The sequence below is a fragment of the Callospermophilus lateralis genome, chromosome 2 (genome assembly GCF_048772815.1).
Source record: "Callospermophilus lateralis isolate mCalLat2 chromosome 2, mCalLat2.hap1, whole genome shotgun sequence".
In the NCBI taxonomy this organism is placed as follows: Eukaryota; Metazoa; Chordata; class Mammalia; order Rodentia; family Sciuridae; genus Callospermophilus; species Callospermophilus lateralis.
Window position 1 is genome coordinate 151934081 of NC_135306.1, and position 18038 is coordinate 151952118.

General features: G+C 37.2%; 1 protein-coding gene across 5 annotated transcripts in view; it reads left to right on the forward strand.

Moving 5' to 3' along the window:
- Positions 1 to 18038, forward strand: part of Stim1 (stromal interaction molecule 1) — a 200666-nt gene that overhangs the window by 47374 nt on the left and 135254 nt on the right. The window contains exon 1 of one of the 5 annotated variants that reach the window (XM_076846757.2): positions 652 to 673. The exons of the other annotated variants lie outside the window; for them this stretch is intronic. The gene's annotated coding sequence lies outside the window, so the exon portion shown is untranslated. Of the gene's footprint in view, positions 1 to 651; positions 674 to 18038 lie in introns of those variants that run through there. 5 annotated transcript variants of the gene reach the window in all.

An 18038-nucleotide genomic window follows, 5' to 3' on the forward strand; every position in this document is an offset into this window, starting at 1 on the left:
CATCTCAGGGATGAAGGAGGAAGGTCTTAATCTCTCCTTTCTGTCTTGTCTGCTTAGTCAGTGGTTCTGGTGTCTGCAAGGCTTTTCCACTTTATTTTTCTTTTTTTGAAAAAACCAGTGGTTGAACCCAGGGGTGCCAGAAACAGTCTCACTTAGTTGCTGAGGGAGGTAAGTTGTGATCCTCCTGTCTCAGCTTCCTGAGTCATTGGTATTACAGGTGTGCATCACTGCACCCGGCTCCTTTTTGTTTTGTTTTGTTGTGATACTGAGGATATTGAAGCCAGGGTTGCTCTGCCACTGAGCTAGATCCCCAGTGCTTTTTATTTTGAGACAAAAGTTCTCACTCAGTTGCTGAGGCTTACCTGAAACTTGTAATCCTTTTGCCTCAGCCTGCTAAATATCTTGGATTACAGGCATGCACATGATTCCTGGGTTTTTCTCCATCTTTCTGTAACTCCTTTTTTTTAGTACCAAGGCACTTAACCACCACTCATCTCCAACCTTTTTTTTTTTTTTTATTATTTTAATTTTGATACAGGGTCTCCTTAAGTTGCCTAAGGCCTTGTTAAATTGCTGAAACTGGCTTTAAACTTGTGATCCTCCTTCTTCAGTTGCCCCAATTGCTGGGATTAGGGGTATACACCCCACTTGGCACATATTTACTTGACATAAGGTAAGGAACTGTGTTTTACTTATCTCTCTATTCCCAGCACCTGGCACATGAACTGACTGAATAAATGCCCTAAATAATTTATTCTGGACTCTTTGTCTTTATTAAATGAGAGAATTGGATATTCTTGTTTCTAAAAATATTTCCAGTTCTAAAATGTATTTTCTATGAGCTTATTATGTTGAATTTTTTTTTCTTTTTCTTTTTGTACTGCAGATTGAGTCCAGGGGTGTTTTACCACTGAGCTACATTCCCAGCCCTCCTCCTCGTCCTCTTTTTTAAAATACATTTTTAGTTGTAGAAATAAATAAATAAAAAGAAATAAATACCTTTATGTATTTCTTTTTATCTGGTGCTGAGGATTGAACCCAGTATATCCCACATTCCAGGCAAGCGCTCTACCACTGAGCCACAACCCCAACCCTTTTTTTTTTTTTGCTTCTTAATTTTATATTTTTGAGACAGGATCTCATTAAGTTGCTTAGGACTTGTTAAATTGCTGAGGCTGACCTTGAACTTGTGATCCTCCTACCTCAGCCTTCTGAGTTGCTGAAATTATAAGTGTGTACCACCATGCCTGGACTTTTTGTTCTAATTAAAAAATTATAAGAACTATTAATAATTTAGAACATACTGTTTCACTACCTTATGAGGATATTTATTTACTTATTAAGATATAAAAATTAAAAAAAACCTTTTGTCTGGTTACTTGAAAATATTGTGGTCCCTTGGCTCTAAGCTATATGAGGACAGTGCCTGTTCTTGTTCCAAAGCCCTATTGCTTAACACAGTTCCAGGCCTGTAATAGGGGCCCAGTAGGAATTTGTTGCACAAACTGGTTGTGGTGGTATACACCTATAATCTCAGCAGCTCGGGAGGATGAGGCAGGAGAATCAGAAGTTCAAGGCCAGTCTTAGCAATTTAGCAAGGCTGTAAGCAACTTAGTAAGACCTTGTCCTAAAATAAAAAATATTTTTTATATTTTATATATTTAATTATATTTAATAAAAAATTTCTGGGGATGTAGCTCAGTGGTAAAGTGACTCTGGGTTCAATCTCCAGTAAATTCCCCGCACCCCAGAGAAGCATTTTTGGACAAATGAATGGATGCTTTGCCATCCATAAGGTAACAATTCTATAAGATAGGGACAATAAGCCCCATTTAAAAAAAATTTATTTTCTAGTTATAGGTGGTGGACACAGTATCTTTATTTTATTTTTATGTGGTGCTGAGGATCAACCCAGTGCCTCATGTGTGCTAGGCAAGCGCTCTACCTGTGAAGCTGCAACCCCAGCCTCATCTATGGATAAGAAAATTGAGGCTCAAAGGTCATAGAACTAGTAAATGACTAAGAGAAAGAGGATTCAAACCCAATTCTAAAATTCTTGCTTTTACTGCTAAAATCATAGTACCTTCACTTAACTGATGTTTTAATTGTAAATTTGAAAGGAAGGGTATGAGGAGAGTGCCAAGAACAGATAATCAAAAGTAACTGTAATAACAGTTGCTATTCATTGGGAACTTTGAGTATTTCATAGCATTTAAAGGCCACTTTCACAGTTTTAATTGTCTTCTATTTATTGACAAATCTAGCTCAGACTTCTATCCTGAATTTCGGATTTGTATATCTAACTTCTTAATTATCTAATTTCTTAATTGACATTTTCTTTCTCAGAGAAAAAGCCAAAGTCCTTAGTGTTCTACAACTACAAGGCATGTATGAATTGGCTTCTCTTATGTTCGTTTTCTTTCCACCTGCTCACTCTGCCCTGTTGGTTTTCTCACTATTCTTTGAACAAGACAGATATATTTTTGTCTCAAGGACTTTGCATTTGTACTTCCTTCCTTCTTTCCCTAACTTTTTGCATGATTCATTGTCTTATTTCTCTCAGCTGTTTTGATCAAATGTTACCTTCTCAGTGAGACCTTCTCCAATTCTATTAAAAAATATCCACTTCTTCCCTATAGGACACCACAACCTCTTTCTTTCTTTCTTTTTTTAATATATATTTTTTAGTTTTAGGTGGATACAATATCTTTATTTTATCTTTATGTGGGGTTGAGGATCGAACCCAGTGCCTCGCGCATGCCAGGCGAGTGTGCTACCACTTGAGCCACATCCCCAACCCCAACAACCTCTTTCTTTTTAATCTGTACAGCATCTATCACCATCTGACATATTTATTTTTCAGGCCTTTTATCTCTGCCTGCCACCCACCTTAGTTTCTTAAAATCAAGGATTTTTATCTAAATCCTCAGTGCCTAGAATAGTGACTGGCATATAGCATACAATTATTAAGTATTTGTTGAGTGAATGAACAAATGAATGATGAAAACCTATGGGCCAGGCATAATTTGTGGATTCTTTGAGGTGTGGAGGAGGGATTGAACTCAGAGGTGCTTAACCACTGAGCCACACCCCTAGCCTTTTTTGGTATTTTATTTAGAGACAGAGTCTCACTGAGTTGCCTAGGGCCTCACTAAGTTGCTGAGGCTGGCTTTGAAGTAGCGATCCTCCTGCCTCAGCAGGTTTGTGCCACTGCCCAGCTTATTTGTAGATTCTTTATTTATATTTGTTTACTTTTCTTCATGATCACCCTGCAGGACTATTAATTCCCATTTTACAAATAGGGAAAGTCATTTGCCCAAGATTTTATGACTAGAAAATTGTAAAGCTTAGGTCTGTACTACTTAATACATTGTCAAGTTCGAATAAAATGTTATTGAGGGCTGGCATCTATATATTATTGCTTGCTGCTGAATGTAGTGTCTAAGACACAGGCCTGAAAACCTGAAGAGAGCCAAAATCTGAATGTTCTGAATTGGAATTTGCTCATTCACTTGGGAATATACTGATATCTGTGATGCTACTACATCTAGAAACTTTAGACACACCTGGAAAAGGTCTTTGTGTAAAAGCTTCTGTGCACCATTTGATACACATTTGGCTTGTATTCTTCGAAAGTGAAGTTTGATGATGATAGGAAAAATTTTCTCCCTTCCCTGAGACTTTCATTCCTTAGTTTGGGATAGTATTAGAGTTACTTTTGGACTAGTCTCTTCATGTTGTTTTCCTTTCTTGGGCTAGTGTCAGTCAAGGCCAAAGTACAAACCAATTGCCAGGGTATGCTAGGGTTTGGCATGGTGATTGGGGAGGCCAAAACTAGAACTATTCACAAAGTAAGATGAAACAGCAATATCTCCAGATAAAATGGGACTCGTTCCAGTGCTGTTCTAACAGAGGTATGTCACCTGCCAGAAGAGGTGGTGAAGGAGAATAAGATCAGTACTCAACCCTCCAATAACTGGGTTATGGGTATACTGTATCTCTTTCATAAGTTCCAGGTACCACTAACTTTGAGGTGAGAAGCCTAGTGAAACTCTATGCTAATAAAATGTCTAGACAGAGCAGAAACAGATATATATTCAGGGTACGGCTGTTCTCAGTAACATGACAGAAGTAGAAGAGTAAGAGAAGGGAAAAAGTCATTCTATGGTATTATATGGTAGTGCATGTCCAGAGAATAGTGGGTAGTTAAGTGTGGATCAGAGTAGTCCACAGGGTGAAATGAGGTTGGAATCAAAGCTGGTCCCAGGAAATAATGAAAGAGGATGAAAAATTTTCCCAAGATAAGCTTGCAAGAAATATAAAGAGTAATAATAGGGTAAGAGGGGAAAAATAGCATGTTTGATCAGCCATGAGTAGAAGGGGAAGTCTAATAAAGAATTTTAGGGCAATGTGTTTGGGAGATAAGGCTAGAGAAACAAGCAGTTGCCAGATGATAGTGGGCACTGTATGTCTTGTTAAAGATTTGAAATTTATTCTTTGGGCAATGTAGAAACATCAAAAAGTGTTAAATAAGGGATAGATTTAGTCAAATTTGCTTCTGGTCATGAATGACCTGTTTTCTCAGGGGAGCTTAGGTCAAGAAAGTTTAGAAGAGAGTAATGGCAGCTGGGTGCAGTGATGCATGCCTGAAATCCCATTGCTCCAGAGACTGACAGGAGGATTGCAAATTCAAAGCCAGTCTCAGCAATTTAGCAAGGCCCTAAGCAACTTAGTGAGACCCTATCTCAAATTAAAAATTGAAAAGGGCTGGGGATGTGGCTCAGTGATTAAGTGCCCTTGGGTTCAATGCCTGCTACCAAAAAAGTATGACAGTTTAGGGACTCCAGGCAGATGTTTGCTGAAAGCCAGAAGTTTGAGCAGAGGTGCCTGGGGACTGGATGAAGCCAGACCTCAGTGAAAGTAACAGGGGCTTTCCTGGGTTCTGATTAAAAGCTAAGAACCTCTAGCCTGGTGCAGTGGCATGCCTGAAATTCCTACTTGGGAAGCTGAGGCAGGAGGATTACTTGATCCCAGAAGTTTAAAATTAGCCTGTGCAACATAGAGAGATCCTGTCTCAAAAGGATCCCTCCCAAAATGAACTAAGAATCTCAGTGGCTGGGCATGGTGGCGAATGCCTGTAATCCCAGCGGCTTAGGAGGATGAGACAGGAGGAATGCAAGTTCAAAGCCAGCCTCAGCAATTTAGGGAGGCCCTAAGCAACTCAATGAGACCCTGTCTGTAAATAAAATACAACAAAGAGCTGGGGATATGGCTCTGTGGTTGACTGCCCCTGGGTTTTATCCCCAGAACAACAACAAAAAGTGAATGTACAGCGTTGTGAATATACTGTATGCTATTGGATTGTTCACTTTAAGATGGTTGGTTTTATGTTATTTGAATTTCACCTCAATAAAAAAGATAAAAAAATAAAAGCAAAACTAAGAACTTCATACTGCCTGAGCATTGTAGGAGTGAACCTGGGGTTCCTTTACTGCCTTGCTCTGCAAAGGCCTGGTTAAACAAAGGTGTCATTGGGGAGTTAAGGTTAGGAATAGATATAGCAACAGAGATGCAAATCCAAAGTATGTCTGATTCTTGTCAATCTTTCTAAATTGGTTGATAGATTCATCTTCCTAACAAGTCCATCTTCCCATGACCACTCCTGTTCAGAAGTTTTTGCTGCTTTTCCATTCCTTATAGATGATATAATCCAAGCTTCTCAGCCTGGTGTTCTAGGCATTCCATGATCTGAGTTCTGCATATTGTCTTTTCAGCAAATAGTTCTCTTTTCCTATGCTTTTGTTTATGCTTTCTTTCCCTTTTACTTGGAATGTCTTCCAACCTTTTTCTATCTGGTAAACCCTGCTCCAGTGTCCCCACTATAAAGTTTTTTTTCTGATCTTCCTGCCCATAGGCAGGCAGGCATTTACTATTATACTTCATATGTCTCTTGGTTAATTACTTGCTGCATTGTGGTTGTTTTGTGTATAATTGCTATGCAAGAATTTTTCCCCATTTTTTATGGGTGCATTATAGTTGTATATACTGATAGACTTTGTTTTTACAAATTCATATATGAACACAATACACCCATTAACAATAAAATTTGTCAAATATCACTCTCCCGCACTTCCTCCAGATTAGAAGTCTTTTAAAGATAGAGACACTGCTTATTTAGGGTTTATCTATTTAACCCCTAGTTTAGTGTTATATAGAGACAGATCTTGTTTTTGGTTTTTGTTTTTAATTTTTTTTTTATAGTTGCAGATGGACAGCATACCTTTATTTTTATGTGGTGCTAAGGATCAAACCCAGTGCCTCACACATGCTAGGCAAATGCACTGTCACTGAGCTACATCTCCAGCTCTGTTTTTTTTTTTTTTAATAGTAACTTTTTTATTTCTATTATAAATAGTCACAAAATGCATGTAAATGGGCTATTTTTTTTTTTTTATCAGTATAGCAAGGCAAATGGGGCATCTATTCGTAACCATCTTTCTTTCTTTTTGGGGCAGTTTCTGGGGATCAAACCCAGGGTCTTATACAAGATAGGTAAGCACTCTGTCACTGCAATATACCCCCAGCCCACCTGTCTTGTGATATTTTTTTCTTTTATTCTACATTAACTAGCAGGTTCCACTGAACAGTAATTTCATACCTCAGGGAAGTGGGGCTTGAGAATAAGTTCTTTGTTAATAAAACAAAAAAATCTGGAATATGAAAGGCTGCTAGTTGTCTTTTCCAATATTGACCCTCCCTCTCTTCCTTCTTTCCTTTTTCTCTCCTTTCTTTATTGGTACTGGGGTTTAAACCCAGGATTGCTCTACTATTGAGCTACATTCCAGCCCTTTCCATATTTTTATTTTGAGACATGGTATTGTTAAGTTTCCCAGGATGGCCTAGAATTTGGCCTCAGCTTCCTGAGTCACTGGGATTACAGGTATGTGCCATTATATCCAGCTCAATCTTTCTTTAATGATAGAACACCTGAGTTTTAGCAGGTACATAACTGTCTCGCCTCCTTTGCAACTAAATGTGGCTATATGTCTCAGCTCTGACTAGTGGAATCTAAGTGGAAATATGTGTACCACTTGTAAGTTAGTACTTAAAAAGAGTTAAGTAGTGCTTCTCTTATCCTTTTCTCTTTTCTGCTCGCTGGGAGGTGATAAGAGCTGCTACTTTTTTTTTTGGTCTCAGAGATGGAAGGCTCATGTTCATCAAGGACAACAAAGTACTACTCTCAATCCCAGACTACTCACCATTGAACTATTATATCAGAGAGAAATAAATTTCTGTTTGAGTTAATCTACTGTATTTAGGGGGTCTCTTAGTTATAGCTGTTTTACCTGCACCCTAACTAATACACTGAAGCAGTAGGTTGCTGTAATATCAAGTTGCATCTTGCTGCTTGTTGTTCCTGGGTATTGTTTAGTTAAACTATATTTATTGATTTTCTAGCCATTTCTTGCCTTATCTTGCTTCTTAGCCTTAATTCCTGATAACCAGATGATTCTCTTAATTCTCTCATTCAATTCATTTATTCTGGGAATTGAACCTAGGGGTGCTCTACCACTGAGTTATATCCCCAGACTTTTTTATTTTTTATTTCGAGACAGGGTCTTGCTGAGTTTCCAAGGCTGGCCTTGTACTTGTGGTCCTCCTGCCTCAGCCTCCTGAGTCTCTGGAATTATAGGCATGCTCTATTATACCTGGATCTCTCATATATTAAACATGTTTTTTTTTTTTTTAATTGAGGTGAAATTCACATAACATAAAATTAATTATTTGAAATTTAACAATTTGGAACTGGGCACAGTGGCACACATGTGTAATCCCAATGACTTGGGAAGCTGAGGCAAGATTGCAAGTTTGAGGCCAGTCTTGGCGACTTAGCAAGACCCTGTCTCAAAATAAAAAATAAAAAAGTCTGGGGATAGCTCAGTGGTAGAGTACCCTGGGTTCAATCCCCAGTTCTACAAAAAAACAAAAGAAAAACAAATGGAATAATTCAGTTGCACCTATTAAAACACACCATGTTATATAACCACCACATTTATCTAGTTACAGAATATTCCCATCACTCCAAAGGAATACCTCTTATCTTTTTTTTTTTTTTAATCTTTAGTTGTTGATGGACCTTCATTTTATTCATTTACTTATATGTGGTGCTGAGGATCGAACTCAGTACCTCTACATGCTGGACAAGCGCTTTACCACTGACCATAACCCCAGCTCAGGAATACCCCTTATCTTTTTAGTAGTTTCTTCCCATTCTCCACTCCACCTGGCAACTACTAATAGGGTTTACCTATTCTGTATATTTTGTATTGATAAAATAAAACTGTATGTGACCTTTTGTTTCTGGCTTTTTAAATTCAGCATAATATTTTGGAATTAATTTACATTTTAATGTGTGTCAGTACTTCGTTTCTTGAAGATTTTTTGATAATAAAATATATAGAACATAAAATTTTACATTTTAATACTTTATAAGTATACAATTCAGTGGCAATAATTACATTCATGGTGTTGTGTAACTATCACAACTATTTCCAAAAATTTTTCATCATCCCAAACAGAAACTCTGTACCTGTGAAGCAACAATTTGCCATTTCCTCCTCCTCTTAGCCCTCGTTACCCTCTAATCTAACTGCCCCTTCCCCCCACCTGCCCCACTACTGGGGATTGAACCTGGGGATGCTCTTACTATTGAGCTATATTCCCATCTCTTTATTTTTTATTTTGATATAGGATATTGTTCAGTTGCCCAGATATTCCTTGAACTTGCGATCCTCTTGTCTGAGGCTCCCAAGTTGCTGGGATTATAGATGTATATCACCATGTTCAGTTCTAATCTACTTTCTGTCTCTGTGAATTTGCCTAGTCAAGATATTTATATAAGTGGAATCATAGTATTTGCCCTTTTATGTCTTATTTATTTCTCTTGGCATAATGTTTTCAAAATTCAACCATACTGTAGCATGTATCAGAAAACTACTCCTGTTTACTGCTGAATTTTATGTGTGTGCATGCGTGTACCTCACAGTTTGTTCATACATTCATCTATTGATGGACACTTGGCCTGTTTCCACCTTTTGACTTTGTGAATAGTGCTGCTCTGGACATGCTTGTACATGTGCTTATTTGATTGTCTGCAAGTTTAGTTCTTTTGGATACATGCCTAGAAGTGGAATCATGAGGTCATATGGTAACTATGTTTAAGTTGATTCTATGTTTAAGTTTTTGAGGGTCTAACAAACTCTTTTCCACAGTGGCTGTATCATTTACATTCTCATCAACAACATATAAGGGTTCTGATTTCTCCACATTCTTTGCTAACATTTGTTATTTTTCTTTTCTTTGTTTCCAATTACATCTATCCTAGTAGGCTTGATGTGGTATCTCATTATTTAATACGTATTTCCCTAAGGACTATTGATATTGATATCTTCCCAAGTGCTTGTTGGTCATTTGTCTGTTTCGAGAAATGTCTAGTCAAGTCCTTTGTCCATTTAAAATCAGATCATTTGTTGAGTGGTTAAAATCCTTTATATATTCTGGATACTATACCCTTATCATGTATATAATTTGCAAATATTCTCACCTATAGTTCTACTGTTCACTTTCTTGTTAATGTTCTTTGATGCATAGTAGTTTTATTTACTTTTATTTTTGTGGTTTTGGGGATTGAACTCATGGCCTTGCACATGCTTGGCAAGTGCTTTACCACTGAGCTGCACTCTCAGCCCATAAATTTTTTGGGGGGAGGAATTGAACCCAGGGACTTCGCCACTGAGCTACATCCTCAGCTGTATCCCCAACTGTTTTACTTTGAGACAGAGTCTTGCTAAGTTGCTTAGGGCCTCACTGAGTTGCTGAAGCTGGGTTCAAACTTGTAATCCTCCTGTCTTAGCTGCCCAAAGCTGTTGAGAATACAGGTGTGCCCCATGCCTGGCCCCAGCTTATAATTTTTATGGAGTCCAATTTGTGTGTTTTTTTCTTCTCATGCTTTTGGAGTCATGTCTAAGAATCTGTTGTCAAAGCCAAAGTCATTAAAATTTGTGCCTGCCTTTTCCTCTAAAAGTTTTATGGTTTTAGTCTTTATATTTAGGTCATTGATCCATTAGAGTTTATTTTTATAAGTCTCATATACTTTTAGCTCTTGAATGTATGGTGTTGGTGTTTCCAGGTAGTAACAACTTTTAGGTTGTTTTTTTTCCCCTGGTACTGGAGATTTAACCCAGGGGTGCTTTTCTACTAAGAGACAGCTCCAGTACTTCTAATTTTATTATTTTTAAAAAAGTTTGAGACAGTGTCTCACTAAATTGCCGAGGCTAACTTGGAACTTGTGATCCTTCTGTCTCAACCTCCTGAGCTGCTGATATTAGAGTTGTGTACTACCATGCTTGGCTGATTTTTGGGTCTTAAGATCATAATAAATATAAAAGGGCATATTTATTTATTTATTTATGCAGTTCAAGGGATTGAACCCAGGGCCTTGTGAATGCCAAAAGCAGATATTCTACCACTGAAGTATATCTCCCAGCTTTTTTATTATTTCTTTTTTTTTCCTTTCTTTTGGTACTGGGGCCTGAACCCAGGGGCACTTAACCATTTAGCCATATCCCTAAACCTTTTTTGTATTTTATTTAGAAACAGGGTCTCACTGAGTTGCTTAGGGCCTTGCTAAGTTGCTGAGGCTGGTTTTGAACTTGCGATCCTCCTGCTTCAGCCTTCTGAGCTGCTGGGATTACAGGTGTACCCCACAGCACCTGACCCTTTCTATTTTTCATTTTGAAACAGTCTCACTATGTTGCTGAGGCTGACTTTGAATTTGCAATCTTCCTGCCTCAGCCTCCTCAGCTGCTGGGATTACAGGTATGTGCTACTATGCCCAGCTATTATTAGTTTTTAAAATTTTGAGCCAGGATGCTGCTATGTTGCCCAGACTGTCCTTGAACTTGCCACCCACCTACCTCAATCTCCTAAATAACTGGGATTACAGACATAACATTATTTTAGTTTCTGTTGGCTGATGTGTAGCCATAGGTACATCTCAGAAGACATTTTTTCCTTCTTAGAACCTATTCATTGATGTGCATTTGGTACATTTAAGGGCTACTTATAGAGTAAGTCCACTGACTTTGAGGGCTGCCAGTCAGGTGAGTGATACTCCATTATATACATGTAGTGGAATGCTGTGTCATGGACTTGTCTATATCTCAGCCTGCGAGGAAAAGGAGCATTGCAAGGCCTGAATGAAACAAGGCAAAGGGGTCAGGGGAACAATGTGGTCAGGTAACAAGTCTGTGCTGAGCCCAGCCAGTTCCCAGCTCTGGTTAGACTTGCTGAGAACTGTGCAAAGTAGTAATGAATAGTGAAAAGATATAATTTGGAGATAGAGGCCTTGATTTTAAGTTGGATGACTTTAAGTCTAGTCACTTCTCTGAAGCTAAATGTCTTCAATTATGTAAAGTATGGATGCTGACTCCACAGAGTTATTTCGGTTTTGAAGATCAGATGAGGCTATCAATGGGAAAGTGCTTTGGAAACTCTGAAATGCCAGGCACATTTGGGAATATAATGGAAAATCCAAGAGAAGACTAGGTTTTCTACAGCATTTTTTTAGGTTCACCTGAGTCACAAAAAATGTTTGAGGTTTATTTATTGGATGATTTTCAAGGAATTTTATATTTGTTGTGACTCTTTTTATGTATTTTTTTATTCAATTACTTTATTTGAATTTTTTTTTTATACTGAGGATTGAATACAGAGACACTTTACCACTGAGCTACATCCCTAACCCTTTTAATGTTTTATTTTGAGATAGAGTTTTGCTAAGTTGCTTAGGACCTTGCTAAATTGCTGAGGCTGGCCTCAAATTTGCAATCCTCCTGCCTCAGCCTCCCAAGTCACTGGGATTACTGGCACCCACCACCATGCCTGGCTGTTGTGACTCTTGCAAGTGACAGAAAAAATCTCATATGACTTAAGCAAGAGACAGACTTATAGCCGAGAAGTAGATCTACTTTTAGATATAGTTAGATATAGGGAGTTAAATGATATCATTAGAAACAAACTCTTTTATTTTTTAGCTCTGCTTTTCTTTGTTTTGGTGTCCTTCTTAGGCATTATGCTTCCATAAGTATTGAACAAAGAGATCAGATTTGAATATGCAGTTAATTGAAAGACATAATAGTGCTAATCCTACTACTATCGAAAGCTAATATATCTTTCCTGGCAGTCCTAAGTGGGATTTTGGCTTGGGTATAATGTGCCTACCCTAAAGTAATCACTTGAGAATGCTTTCTTTTCTTTTTTTTTTTAAAGAGAGCATTTTTAATATTTTTATTTTTAGTTATCAGCGGACACAACATCTTTATTTGTATGTGGTGCTGAGGATCGAACCTGGGCCGCACGCATGCCAGGCTAGCGTGCTACCACTTGAGCCACATCCCCAGCCCCTAAGTCCTTGTTCTCTATCACGTGGGGCATGAACCAGACAGTTAAGGGTATTTAGCATCAGGGCAGTCCAGAGGCCCACGGTGATAGTTGGCAGCTGACTGGACAAGGCATACGTAGGACAGGGATCATTCAGATGACTAAGGTTGTTGCAACTTTACTGTGTACAGTTTCCTTTTTCTCCTTGAATCATTTTTATTTTTTTTAAAGTATGTTTCCAATATTTAAAACTCAACAAAAGAAGACTTACTCTACTTGAAAAAGTAGATATTATTGAGGAACCTGGGCAGGGAGAATGAAAAAAGGAGGAAAATACAGAACATTATTTGAAATCTGCTGGACATTTTATCTAATAAATATTGTTTGAGGTGGGATAGTGCCTGAAATCCTTTCTTCTGTCCATCTGGCCTTTTGTAATATTGTATTTTCTTTCTAATCAGGGAGAGGATGGTATGTGGCAGAGCCAGTTACCATTTGGGGTTGAAGATGCCATGGACCTTTGTTAACCCTCATATCAAACTTTACCTTTTTCTTTTTTTTTAAGAAACCATAAGTTGGGGTTGTGTCTCAGTAGTGGAGCACTTACCTCACATGTATAAGGCACTGGGTTTGATCCTTAGCACCACATAAAAATAAATAAATAAAGATTAAAAAAAAATAAAAAGGAAAACATACGTCTTCCTAATTTAAATAGGAAGTCAAAGAGAACAGGAAGGTGTTGCTTTACAATGTATTGGCTAATATGAGTGGTGAAATGTATTTGTAGCCTAAGTATTTGGCAATTCCTCTATTTGCTAGAGTGTATAAAACTATGAGCATGGTAAGCTGAGTGAAGGTAAAGCTGCCCTCACATACTGACCAGTTCACCATGCAGCCAGCAACCATTTGATATCTGTTATTGAGATAAAACAACATAATTTACCTTTAAATTGTATATGTTAAAATGAACAATTTGGTGGTTTGAAAAACAGTTTTGTGGAACTACCACTACTAATTCTAGAACATTTTTATCACCCCCAAAAGAAAGCCTACACTCTAATTAAAGCAGTCACTCCCTATTGTTTAGCCCCTGGAAACCATTAATCTACTTTGGCCTCTGTGAATTTGCCTATTCTGAACATTTCATGTAAATGGAATCATGTCTGGTTTCTTTTACTTAATAGAGGGTTAATATATGTATTTGTCTTTTTTTTATGATACTGTTTAGGAGTACAATTATTAACTGGAACTACCAAGAAGTCATTTTCCCTATCCTGAATACATAATTAGGATTGACAAACTTGGCAGTTGGAGTAGCATTCACATTAGATCTTTGGCCCATTGAATATGAGCTATCATACTGGGGAAGGCCAGTTGAAAGCCTTTGAAATTACCTCCTGTTCCTCTGGCCAAAATAGTGAATTAAAATCAATACCATGCTGGACATGCGGGCACTCACCTGTAACCCAGCTACTCAGGAGGCTAAGGCAGGAGGTCCGTGAGTTGGAGAACATCCTGTGCAACATAATGAGCCAGTACCCAAAAAACCTATCCAATATTACCTTCTGGGACAGATGGCAGACATTAGTGTTATCTTTAAGTATTCGAAATGTGTAGGATGGTGGCCCTTATTTTATCTACATTTAATTCATTAGTTTTCCCCCTATGGAAAAGCCCATGTGGAGAAGAATTGAGGCTTTCTGACAACACTGGGCTGTTGATCCAGGAGAAGAGCTGTAGATTTCAGAAAGTTTCACTTGGTATCCCCCATTGTGATTGCTATGGTAGAGTGGTATCTTTGCTGCAACAGGTTATAACATGGCATGTGGCTATTGTATTCTTTTCTGTCTTAGTTAAAAAAAAGGATTAAAAAGTTTTCATTTATGTAGAATAGATATTAATATAGCTTTATAGTTTTTCACAGGGCTATGTAAATACTTCTACTCTTTTATTTATAATATGGTCAGAAGAAACCTGGACCATCTGGTCATCTCATAGGACATCATTTTGACCTATTACATTGATGGCATCATGCTAATCAGACAGAATGAACAAGAGGAGGTTAGCACACTGGAGGCTTTAGAAAGGTAATGTGCTCCACAGTGGGTATTTTAACACTCTTTACCAAAGTGAATATATTTGGTTTGAAAATATGTCCACAGATTCTTTGATTCTTCCCAGCAAGAGGTAGAGCTGGGTTCTGTGGCACACACTTTTTTTTTTTTTTTAATATTTATCTTTTTTCAGTTGGACACAATATCATCTTTCTTTTATTTCTTTATTTTTATGTGGTACTGAGGATCGAACCCAGGGCCTTGCACATGCTAGGTGGGCAATCTACCACTGAGCCCAGCACCTGTGGCACATACTTGTAATCCCAACAACTCAGGAGGCTGAGACAGGAGGATCACAAGTTTGAAACCAGCCTTAGCTATTTAGCAAGATCCTATCTCAAAATAAAAAATAAGAATATAAATAAATAAAAAGAGGTAGGGATGTAACTCAGTGGGTAAAATCCCCAGTGCAGAAAGAAAAAGCAAAAACCAAACCAAAACAAACAAACAAACAAAAAACCCAATTTCTCTCCCATTGGCTTAGCTGGACTTAGAAACTCAATTCTAGCAAGTAGAATAAAGTGAAAATGATGGTAATTGACTTCAGTGACCCAGCCATAAATGGTACTATGGTTTCCCCCTTGCTCTGTGTTTCTTGGGACATTTGCTTTGGGGGAAGCCTATCAGTATATTGTGAGGACAATCCAGCAGTCTATGGAAAAGTCCATGTGGAGAAGAACTGAGGCTTCCCGACAATACTCAGCACAGACTTGCTAGGAGTGTCAGTGGGATATTGTGATAACAAATCCTTCAGTCCCAGTCAAACTTTCAGGTGGCTGAAGCTCTTTTTAAAATCTCATAAGATTTGGGTGGGAGCCTGAGACAGAATGATCATGAGTTCAAAGCCAGCCTCAGCAATTTAGTGAGGCCCTGTCTCAAAAAGGGGGCTGGGAATGTAGCTAAGTGCTTAAGTGCCCCTGGGTTCAATTCCTAGGACAAAACAAAACAAAACAAAAATCCAAAAAACCCATACCACCACCACCAAAAACCTCATGAGAGACTTGAGCCTAACTGCTCGTTAAACCACATTGATTCCTCAAAATCTCTGTGAGATAATGAATATTTATTGTTTTAAGCTATGAATTTCTGGGGTAATTTGTTTGACATCTTTCTTTTTTTTTAATTTTTATTTTATTTTTGTTTGATATCCTTTATAATACCAGTTTTCCCTCTCTTTTTCATTTTATCCATTCTGGTAAATATTGGTGTTATCAAATTGTGTGTTTAATTTATGAATTTCTAATGACATAGTACAGCGTATTTTCATGCATATGAAAATACATATTAATATATAAAAAGATATTTGTATATTTAATGTCTACATTTATTATTTTGTGATTTTTATGATGTTAGGGATTGAACGGTGGACCTTGTGCATGTTAGGCAAGTGCTCTACCACTGAGGTACATCCTCAGCCTCTATTTTGTGAAGTATTTGTTCAATTTTTTGTCAAATTTTCCATTTGGATTGTTTTGGTATTTCTTATTGATTTGTAGGAGTTATTTATATATTCTACATATAGGTTCTTTATCTTATATGTATGTTGTGAATTCATCAACTTTTTCCTTCATGTTTAGCACTTTTTACATCATGTTTAAGAAATCTTTGTCTATTTACTCTAAGATTACGAAAGTGCTCTACTAATTTTTATTTTTTGTTGTACTGAGGATTGAACCCAGGGCTTTACAAGCACTCTATTACTGAGTTACATCCCAGTCCTTTTTATTTTTTTGTTTTGAGACTTGATTTTGCTGTTTCCCTGGCTGGTCTTGAACTTGGTGATCCTCCTGCCTCAGCCTCCCAAATTGCTGGGATTACAGGCATGTGCTGCTGTGCTTAAAGTCTCATTATAATTAAAGAACTTTAATTATAATTATAATTAAAGAACTTTAAAGAAGGTATTTCTTCCTAGTAAATTTTTTCTTTAATGGACCTTAAAAGGCAGTTCCTTTTGTGTTTTAGTATTTAACGTAATGTAGCAAATACCCTTACCTGTTATAAGAAAGAAAACTTACTTTATTAAAAACTTCCCATGCTGTGTAATTTTTAGTAATGTTTGTTTTTTCTAATCTTGAACAATATTTTATATATATTTTCCTGCAGTATTTGTTGAAAAATGGATGTAGTTTTAGAAGTATTACTTTTCATTATTATTCAATCCATTTTTTTAAACTGCAGCAAGAAGGAATAAGTACTCACCTGCGATATGTGCATTTTTTTTCATTGTTAAGCAAGAAATCAACAGAGACTTCTTGGTACTGGATTGAATATCTAAACATCACAAAAATGTTATCAAAGTTTATCTTCATATATAATTTTTATGTGTTTTTTTAAATTACTTTTTTATTTTCATTTTTTGAGATGGGGTCTCACTGTATTGCCCAAAGTGGTCCCCAATTCCTAGGCTCAAGAGATCCTCCTGTCTCTGCCTCCTAAGGAGCTGGGACTGCAGATACATGCCACCATGCCCAACTTTTAGATGTGTTTTTAATTATGATTGCTTTTATTTCATCATTTAATGTAAGGATCAGCAGACTACGCTTGTTTCTTTAAACAAAGTTTTATTGGAGCACTGTCCCATTTATTTGTCTACATATTGTCTGTGGTGACTTTTACATCGTATAATGATGTTAGTTATATAGAGATTGTATGGCCTGCCTACAATCGGGCCTAAAATATTAATTATTTGGCCTTTAAAGAAAATGTTTACTAATTCCTGATCTACTATCCAAGTACAGTAAAGATGCTGTTTATTCAAGCACTTCACAGAAAAAAGAAATACAAATGATCAACAAATATATGAAAAAATGTTCAACATCTCTAGCAATTAGAGAAATGCAAATTAAAATTGCACTAAGATTCTATCTGACTCCAGTCAGAACAACATTTATCAAGAATACAGATAATAATAAATGTTGGCAAGGATATGGGAAAAAGGTACATTCATATATTGCTGACGGGACTGCAAATTGTTGCAACCACTCTGGAAAGCGGTATGGAGATTCCTTGGAAAACTTGGAATGGAACCACCATTTGACCCAGTTATCCCACTCTTTGGCATATACACAATGAACTTAAAATCAGGATACTATAGTGACATAGCCACATCAATGTTTGTAGCAGCTGAATTCACAATATAAGCTATGGAACCAACCTAGGTGCCCTTCAACAGATGAATGAATAAAAAAAATGTGGTATATATACATAATAGAATATTACTCAACCATAAAGAAGAATGAAATTATGACATTTGCTGGTAAATGGATGGAACTGGAGACCATCATGTTAAGTGAAAAAAGCCAATCCCCCCAAACCAAAGACTGAATGTTTTCTCTGATAAGTGGATACTGATCCATAATGAGACACTGTCTCAAAATAAAAAAAGTAAGGTGTTAGAGATGTAGTTCAGTGATAGAGTGCCCTGGGTTCAATCCCTAGGACTACAATCAATCAATAAATGGTAATTCTAAATATGTCACAAAT